This window comes from Vespa velutina, chromosome 2 (genome assembly GCF_912470025.1).
Source record: "Vespa velutina chromosome 2, iVesVel2.1, whole genome shotgun sequence".
Taxonomy (NCBI): domain Eukaryota; kingdom Metazoa; phylum Arthropoda; class Insecta; order Hymenoptera; family Vespidae; genus Vespa; species Vespa velutina.
Genome location: NC_062189.1, coordinates 18,864,968 through 18,874,901, shown reverse-complemented (window position 1 = coordinate 18,874,901; position 9,934 = coordinate 18,864,968). Strand labels below are relative to the sequence as shown.

The window sequence follows — 9,934 nt, the reverse complement described above, 5'->3', positions numbered from 1 at the left end:
TCTTTTTTATTTTTCTTCTCTCTCTCTCTCTCTCTTCTTTTCATTTTGTATTCTTCTTCTGTGTTTTTGTTTTTGCTCTTTTTTCTTATTTTATTTTTTTTTCTCTGGTCGAACAAACGACTCGCTTCCGGGTTAATTTTCCTGATTAACTAATCGGCAAAATTACGGGTTATCGTTCGCCGTCGTACGTAATAATCAAAGCGTTGGGGCCAGGTTCTAGCTCGCTTAATATCCGTGCTTTGTGTCGGGTAGTATCGAGCGTTGGTCGTTAGTTAACCGCGCCAATTAACGTTGACCTAATTATTCACGCGTCGACGAGGGGAAACACGAAAAACTTTCGAAAGTAGTATCTCTCGAAAAATGTTAACAAACGTATAGACCAATCGAGAGAGAGAGAGAGAGAGAGAGAGAGAGAGAGCGAGGTTTATTATAAATATAACCGTTCTCATTCAAAGTAGCATTTTTCATTCGGCAATTGACATTCTCCGTAAAAGGAAAAAGAGAAAAATAAATAATTTGATCTCTTGTATCGATCTTTATTAAGCGATTAAAAAAAATGTTGAAAAAAAATTCAATGGAAAAAAAAAAGAAAGAGTAAAGGCGCAGGGCCCTCAATCGACAGAATCCGGCCCTGTCACGATCGCGAGTGTAAATCGGTAGACACCCGTTAGATGGTGTGTGTTGCGAAGGTGGGGGGAGAGGCGGGCCAGGTGGTCCGTCGGTGCGAATATCCATTATAGATTCGGCGGAGTGTAGCCGCCGGTGCGCGATCCTCTTCTCTCTCTCCCTCTCTCTCTCTCTCTCTCTCTCCCTTCGTCTGCGCGCGCGGCACTTTGCTACACTCGCATTATACACACACACACACACACACACATACATACGTACGTACGTAGCTAGATAGAGAGGGAGAGAGCATCACACAAGATCGCTAGAGATCAGTGCAGCGTCGATGTCGTGCGCGCCACTCTCCCTCGAAGAAGCGCCCACATATATAGAAGCGAGAGAGAGAGAGAGAAACAGATAATAGTAGTGGTTATACGATGGTATCCTCGATGTGTTAGTAGTAACGGTGTATTTGCGTGTAGTGCCGACGAGGGCGCAGTCGTCGGGTTTCGCGGCGCCACCGGTTCATTCCGCCATCGGCGCCCGCGACGTACGGACGTGCGTGTCGAGACAGAAAGAAAGAGACAGAGTGAGATAGAGAGAGAGAGAGAGAGAGAGAGAGAGTGAGAGAGAGAGAGAAGAAAGGAAGGAGAAAGAGATAGAGACAGGGACGCGCTACGACTTTCAACAAGAGAGAAAGAAAGAAAAAGGAAGAGAGAGAGAGAGAGAGAGGGAGAGAGAGAGAAAAAGAAGACCAATTATTTCGTGTGCAAACGATCATCTTCGCGATCTCTGTGCGTGTACGTCTTCGGCTATATATGTCCTATTGAATTTATATTCGCGCGAACGACAAACGACGTTGAGATATTCGACAAACGAGACGCACGGTGCTCGTCTGGCGGAGTGAGAAAGGTCGGTTATTAGCGAGTTTATAGACGGACAAGATAGATAAGTATAAGATAGAGATAACTAAAGAGAGATATTGAGAAAGGAATCGTCGTGGAAAGACGCGCGCGCGGTACTTTTTCGCGAAGAAGCGAGCGACCGAGCGAGCGAGTTAACGGTGTCGAGCAGCAGAGTTCTTCGTGCTCTGGTGGTGGTAGTGTGGTTGATTGGTGTTGGCCGGTAATAGTTGTTATTGTTGTTCTAGTAATAGTAAGTAGTAGTAATAGTAATAATAGTAATAGTATTTTAGTGGTGGATGATAGAATAATAACGCGCTTTTGATTCCGAGTGTAAACAAGTGCTACGAGAGAAGGAGGAAGAGGAGAATAGAAAAAATAGAGGAAAAGTAAAAGGGAGGAGAGGAGGGGAAAACGACAATAGTTATATTTTCGAAGTAAAAGTGTCCCTCGATATACCGGATATAAGGATATAATAACAAATAAAAACGCGAAGAAGAGGAAGACGAAAGGACGGCGCGGGAGCTGGGGCGGTGGGGGGGGGCAGCTGGAAAGGGTGGGAAGGAACGAAGGAAAAGGTACGGCGAGTAATAGTAAAGTACGATTAGCAAACGGCATCGGCTCTGGTGGCAGTTGCTGCTGCGACGGGTGTACCCCCTCGTCGTTCGCTCGCTCGCTCGCTCGCTCGCTCGTTCGCTTTGCCACCACCCCCCGTCGCCCCTGCCATCTCCCTCTCCCCCCCCCCCCTCCGCCCTCTCCTCTCCACGCTCTCCGCGACCGTTCGTATCCTCCTCGGGACGACGCCACCGTCGAGACGCGTCGTACCGGGGCTCGACTCTCGCGCGAGGGGAGAGGACCGACGGTGAGAGAGAGAGAGAGAGAGAGAGAGAGCGAGTGAGTGTGAGTGAGTGAGTGAGTGAGAGACGAAGATAGAGAAAGACGGATAGCCTGCTTGCGAGACAGGAGCAAGGGAAGGAGGAGGAGGAACAGCAGCGGCACTACGGCAGTGTGTAACGTTGTCGGTGAGAAAAGGAGAACGAGAGAAGAGGATCAAAGAAGAGGAGAGAGAGTGAGAGAAAGAGAAGGAACGACGAACGAACGAACGAACGTACGTACGCGTACGTACGTGTGCTGTCTCTCTACCTGTGCTGAATCCCTCTCTCACGAAAGTGCGACTTGGAAGGCCTTGCTCCGATCTCTTAGGCATCGCGAGCAGGCAACTCGAACGAAAGAACGAACGAGCGACGACGAGCAGTCAGGCAGGCCAAGCGAGCGAGCAAGAAGAAGCCGAGGAGGAGAAGAAGAAGAAGAAGAAGAAGGTGGTGGTGGAGGAGGAGGAAGAGGAGGAGGCGGCCAGGCCTCTCGTCGCGTCGTCCAACGACGCGGGATATTTCCTTTTGGTTAGGTAAGCGAGACAACAATATAAATGGCTCGTACACACAGTACCCACAGAGAGACGAACAAAGAGAAAGAGAAAAAGAGAGAGAGAGAGAGAGAGAGAGAGCACCAGCGAGAACGTACGAACGCTTCGGCGCGAACCGATTCGCGCGCGACTTACTTCCCCCCTCTCCTCCTCCTCCTCCCTCACCCACTCATCCATCTCTCCGCTCGCCTCTCCTCTTCCTTCTCCTCCTTCCGTCCTTCTGCGACATTTTTCCGAGAACTCGTTGCCCGTCGTATCCCGTCGTCGTCGTCGTCGTCGTCGTCGTCGTCGTCGCTCGATCGATGGCCCTTTTTTTAGGAGCTCGCACGTACTTACCAAACCTTTCCACCCTATTTCTCTTTCTCTCTCTCTCTCTCTCTCTCTCTCTCTCTGTCTCGTACGCGCGTTCGAAAGTCGCGCCAAATTCGTAACTTCTTTTTACGTGAGTTTGTCGCGTTTGTTACAGTCTTTTTGTTTTGGCGCCAATTTTGAAGACAGTTTGAAGTTGAAAATATTTAGATAGGGAGAGAGAGAGAGAGAGAGAGAGAGACTGATCGACGACGACTAACGACAAGAAGGATGACGATGACTAGTTCTTTCTTCTCATGTAAGAGAACGTTGTCGTTAAATATCTTAACGGGAAACGAGGACGTGGAACGGCCGCAACGCGAAAGCTTCCTTTCCTTTCCTTTCGAGGTGGTAATAAGATCGGTCCTTAAGGACGATTAGGATCGTCGACGAGCGGAACGCGCAACGACGTGACGCGTCGGTCGTCCTTTCGAACTTTTTTGTTTCTCTTCCTTCTTTGCCTTTTTTTTCCTTTTCTTTTCTTCTTTTTTTTTTTTTTTTTTTTTTTTTTTTTTTTTGTTTCTTTTTATTCTCTCCAAAGCAACGTCTTATAGACGATTTCTTCTTCTTTATCGATTGCGACGATCTTCGTACTTATATACTTAACGTACAGTATGTATATGTGGTGGATATATGTACGTATGTATATATGTATTTATGTCGTCGATAATTCGTTTCGTTAACGATCGTGCGTGTATACGTACTTACATCCGTTACGTAGTGTTTCTCTCTCTCTCTCTCTCTCTCTCTCTCTCTCTGTGTGTGTGTGTGTGTGTGTGTGTATGGATTGGTTAGTGCGTGCTTCTCGCAAAAAGAAGGCAAGGTTAACGATCGTCGACATTTCTCTCTCTCTCTCTTTCTGTCTATCTATCTATTTATCTATCTATCTATCTATCTATCTGTTTCTCTTTTATTTTTTCTTTCTTCAATTTTTTCCTTATATTTTTTGTTTTGGTTTCCTCCATCGTCATTTCAGTCGATATACCATAGTTTCGTCGTTTCGTTACACTTTCGACTCCGTTCGTTTCAAAGTTAGACACGCTTTTCTATTTGTACGTGTATGTATGTTATAATAGTAAATCCAGTAGAAGACGTCGAGAATCGACGGTTAGACCGAGCGTTAGAGCTCTAGCTAGATCGCCGTTGTTAGATAAGACGAATTACCAGAGGCCAGAACGCGAATCGCTCGAGTTTCTTTCGTAGACACTAACTAAGGAACACGTTCGCTCCGACCATTCCGTTAGTTCGTCAAGAAGGAAACTTACGTTATGTATATACCTACGTACATACGTGTATATATATATATATATATACGTATGTATATTTGTATTATGTGTATATATGTACGATTACGAATGACTTCTCTCTGCTCCCGTGTCTCTGTCTTTTTTTTTTTTTTTTGTTCCTTTTTTTTTATTTTTGTTTTTTCCTTCTTCCTTTCGTTATAAAGGAAAAGTCTAGGATCACGGGGAAAAAAGAAGAAGAAATTCGTGCAGAAACACTTTCGGCTTAACCAATGTCCGTGTTTTTCTCGTATATTATGTTAAAACATCTTTATATATGTACGAAAGGAAACGCGAAAGAATCGGTTACGCAAGCCGGACAAACTACGATACGCGTCTTGTCTTCTACTTCTTCTTCTTCTTCTTCTGCTGCTTCTTCGTCTTCTTCATCGCATTCGTCCGTAGTTGTCGTTGTAATCGTTATAGCACAGTAGTCTTCGTAGTTGTGCCGTTGCAGTACTACCACTATACTTATTCGTATTCGTTCGTTCGTTACTCGTACAACGATAGACAGATAAGACACGATTGAAGAGAGAGAGAGAGAGAGAGAGAGAGTGAGAGAGAGAAAATTGTCTTTTAACAACGTCTCACTATTCCTTCTTGTATTTACCGCACGCTTTTAGCTACCTTCCATGTTGAAATATGTACGTAATCGTTCGTACTATATTTCTTTTACATTCTCTCTTTCTCTCTTATCGTTTTCTTTTTCTTTCGGTATCACTCTAACTCCTGAGAAATCGTCGTCGAGCAATAATTATCGAAGGAGTGTAATGTCGGACGCGAAGTAACCGTCAATGTATCCGATTAACGCATACTTTTTCGTCGTAAATCTTTGCATTGTTTTTCCGTCCGTCCGTCCGTCCGTCCGTCCGTCCGTCCCAATGTTGTATTTTCCCAAACAACAAACTCGTACGTACGTACGTATCACGTTTGTGTTTCCAAAGATTGAAATCGATATAGAGAGAATAAAAACTCCAGAGAGACAAGCTTCGAGATAAACGGATATCTCGGATTATATATATACACACACACACACATATATACACGTAGACTAACACGTATATGTATATAAAGCTATACCTACTTTGCACACATTGAGCGCGCTTACTCTCGCAAGTTCAAACACGAATATTGTTGTCGTTGCTGCTGCTGCTGCTGCTGCTGCTGTTGTGTTGTGTTGTTGCCGTTGCCGTTGTTGTTACTGTTACCGTTGTTGCGCTTCGTGTGTATATATATATATATATGTCATATGTACATACAAAGTACGTGTATGCATGTATATCTACGTTCGCCTAGCGAGAGGAAAAATAGAGAAGAAAAAATATACGTTTTTCACGGATGAGAAGGGAAGTGGGGGCCCCGCTTGCTCTCTCTTTCTCGACTTAAAGACGTGGCCCAGGTGAACCACGTTTTTCTCGCTTTTAACGTTTCGTATTATGTGATTATTTACGTAACGACTTGAAAAAGATAGAGAAAGACAGACAGACAGACAGACAGACAGATAGACAGAGAGAGAGAGAGAGAGAACGAGTTTGCGTTCGGAATCGAAATTATCGAGATATCTGACATATAAAAGTTTTCACGCCGTAGAATTACGCTTTTGATTTTATATTAAACCCTTTATTGCGTCATTCATTTCCTTTTTTTTTTCTTTTTTTTTTTTTAATTCTGTATACACATTTCTAAAGGAAGTGTTGAACTAATCGTTGAGAAAAAAAATTACATTGTAATTATTTCTACGACGAAACACGTGTATCGAAGTGATTTAAAAGGTAATTGACATGGTCGTATGATATATCTGAAAAATGATTATACCAAAACTGCTTCGTTAAAGATAGATTATTAAAATCAAATTTCATATATAATTCATGATTCGTTTTCATTAATGTATCATTCATTCATTCGTACGTTCGTTCGCTCATTTTCTGTTTTATTTTATATTTTTTTACTTACAAATTTTCGAAACACTATGATGCGACTGATTCAGGTATAACCAGGATGCAATAATATAATAGTAATAATAATAACAACGACAACAGCAACAACAACAACAATAATAATAATAATGATGATAATAATAATATGTGGGACAGGTCGAGTGAAATGTAACAAGCATAAATATTAAACCAACCATTGGAAATATCATGTTGTAATTCTAGAACGAAGTATGCATTGGGCTTTAAAAATTGATTGATAGGATCGTATTACTATATCTTACGAATGATTATACCAACTTTTTTTCCTTAAAGGCAGATTATTAAAAATCAAATTTCATACTTGACCCTTTAATGCGTCATTCATCTTCTTCCCTTTTTTTCCCCCCCTCTTTTTTTCTTAACAAACTTTTAATACATAAATATCAAACTACGTAATCGTTAGGAAAAATTTAGGAGATCATAATTTTACGCGCGTTGTGGTGGATTTGAGAGAAATAAATTCTTAAAGGATCGTACATTACGATCGAAAATCATCGATCGTAAATATAAATCCGCAAAAGAAAAAAAGAAAAAAAAAAGAAAAAAGATATACAATTAGGAAATGAGAAATATTCGATGAGAGATTAAGAAAAGAAAAAGATCAAAGAAAAAAGGATAAAGTAAAGATTGGACCAAAGGAGGAGTTCAACGTTCAAACAATTGAAACCAAGTGTTCTCTTTAAATTATAATTATCTCGTATATATAGCGTAGAGAGTATCGTTAATAATCCGATGATACTTTCGTGACAAGGACGCTTATAATTATAAGAGCAAGTGTTGGACTCGATAAAGCGGTAAAATCGCGAGTAGCGTGTAACGGGAGTCTTCTTCGATTTCGCGAGCGCGAACCTTCCGCGCCGTTTTACCGTTAACGACCTAAATCGGTGTATGTGTGGGTTTGTGTTTATGTGCGTGTGCGTGTGCGTGTGCGTGCATGCATGTATGCATCTGTATCTGTTTAAATGTCTCTGTGCGTCGTCTAAAAGAAAGAAAGAAAGAAACGGGAGACGTTCCACCGTTTTGCGATTAGCAAAGGAAAGAAAAAAAAGAAAAACCGAGCTTAGAGTATATAGACAAATCAATAAATATATTATTACGATAAGTTTAGAAGTCGAGAAACTTATTATTGTATAATGAACAGTATAAAGTTTAATGATTATGATCGAATGTATATAAATAAAAGGAAATGAAAGGGAAAGGGAAAGAGAATATATATATATATATATATATATATATATGTTATAGTATGTGTGAAAGGGAAATAGAACGTTAATGCCATTAGAATAATGCATATTATCACGTAAAAAAGGAATCGAAGAATACGATGAAGGAAATTTTATTCCGATTACCTCTTTTCTCTCTCTCTCTTTATCTGTCCGTCTCGTTTATCGACGTACGAGATGCGGGGGCGTTTATAAAGTGCGAGAGAGAAAGAAGAGGGTCACGATAACGCGTTGGGAGGACCTTAACGCCTACGTTTTCTCGAGAGTACCTCTATATAAGCGATTCTTCTTCTTTTTCTTATTGTTATTATTATTATTGTTATTTCTCTTTTTGTCTCATAATAATCTTCCGATGACTTCGGCCAGCCAAGTTACTCGGATAAATATGACGATTGTGAAAAGATCCATTTTTTTCTCTCTTTTTCTTCTTTTTTTTTTTTTTTTTGTCATTTCTCTTTCTCCTTGATTTTTTTTTCCTTTCTCTCAAACGTAACTTCTTATCTCGATTAGTATCATCGTACACAATGTACGTAGGTATAAGACAATCTTAGTGAAAGTTTATATTTTTTTTTCCTTCTTTTTTTTTATTTTCCTTTTTGTTTTTTTCTTGTTTTTTTTTTTTTTTTTTTTGTTTTTTTTTTCTTTCGTAAAAGTAACGTTTGTTTTCGACGGTGTAACAGCAGATACGTGTGTTTACTTATATATCACCGGAATATATATATATTTGAATACATTTCAAACTTTTTTTCTCTCTCTCTCTCTCTCTCTCTCTCTTTGTCTGTCTGTCTGTCTGTCTATCCATCCGTCCGTCGTCCGTTCGTCCGTCCGTCCGTCCGTCTGTCTGTCTGTCTGTCTGTCCATCCATCCATCCGTTTATATGTCTCGAACGAATCGAATTTGAAATTAGATAGCAATCATGTTAGTGTTGGGTCTGGAGTCGGGTCGAGAGAGAAGTACGCGATGCGACGCGACGATGTTCGATGCGTTTTCAAGGCACGCAGCGCGCGCTCGCGCGACGATCGATGGCTCTTACGAAATCGAAACGTGACTAATCGCCAGAGACGAACACACACCGTCATGGCTGACACTCAGCTCGAACCAACGACGAAGGAGGCCTCGCTTGCACGAAACGAAACGAGACGGAGACGACGACAACGATGGCAACGACGGCGACGTCGCGTTACGTCGATAATACTACCGCTTTTACGTTCTCTCTCTCTCTCTCTCTCTCTCTCTCTCTCTCTCTCTCTCTCTCTCTCTCTCTCTCTCTCTCTCTGTCGGCTCAGTTCGTGTCTCCTTCGACGTGAGCGAACCTCGGAAAATTTCCCGATATCGTTTTACCCCTCGGGTAAAGGTACATCGTACCTTCGATCTTTGAGAAACCCCCAAAATATCTAACTCGCTTTCTCTCTGTCTATCTATCTATCTTTCTCACTCTCTTAGTAGTCTCTCTTTCTCTCTCCTTTTCTCATATAATGTATCGACTTTACTATTATTGATATTATCGAGTAGCCTCGTTATCGTCCTACCCTTATCCTCCCATCTTACACGCTTTAATGATCGTCTAAATGGCGATTAATGAGGAGTCGAGCAAAAATAAAGCTTTGCGTGCAAGAAAAATTTTCTATTGGCTGATGCGTGACCCTTGACCGTCATTGTCCGTTGTTTATCTCTATCTCTTTCTCTTGTGCGTGCACACGCGTAGCTTTTATTTTGCCGTCTCTCCCCACGTGTTTCTTACTTAAATATCTATTTTTTTTCTCTCTCTCTCTTTCTCTCTCTCTCTCTCTCTCTCTCTGAATGTAAACGTCGTCGTTGTCGATGGCAGTGGCGATGGCTGCTTCGTTGTCGTCCTTGAAAAAAAAAAAAAAAAAAGAAAAGAAAGAAAAAGAAAGGGAAAAGAAAAACATTCACGACAGATAGAAAAGAAATGAAAAAGAAAGATGAGGAAGAGGAAAAATATCATTATCGTAGGAAAATCGTTTGGCCGTATTTCATACGCAAATGCATTTCGTTCGGTAAAAGGATCCCGAAAGATTCATGCTTTTTGTACAACGAACGAATGAACGAACGAACATTCGTTCGGTATTAACGAAATTAAAGTTCTTCTCTGCGACCGACAAATCTCTTTGAGCTTTCCGTTCCGTCGTATTTAGCGCGCTCTATAAATTCGTGA

At 41.5% G+C, this 9,934-nt stretch overlaps 1 protein-coding gene across 14 annotated transcripts in view; it reads left to right on the top strand.

Annotated features, from left to right (window-relative positions):
- The first annotated feature begins 857 nt into the window (after positions 1-857).
- LOC124946648 (bromodomain adjacent to zinc finger domain protein 2B-like) overlaps positions 858-9,934 on the top strand; it is a 132,406-nt gene continuing 123,329 nt past the window's right edge. For 4 of the 14 annotated variants that reach the window (XM_047487621.1, XM_047487629.1, XM_047487622.1 and 1 more), the window contains exon 1: positions 868-2,910. The gene's annotated coding sequence lies outside the window, so the exon portion shown is untranslated. Of the gene's footprint in view, positions 2,911-9,934 lie in introns of all 14 variants that reach the window. The other 10 variants (XM_047487631.1, XM_047487625.1, XM_047487623.1 and 7 more) reach the window with 10 other exon arrangements.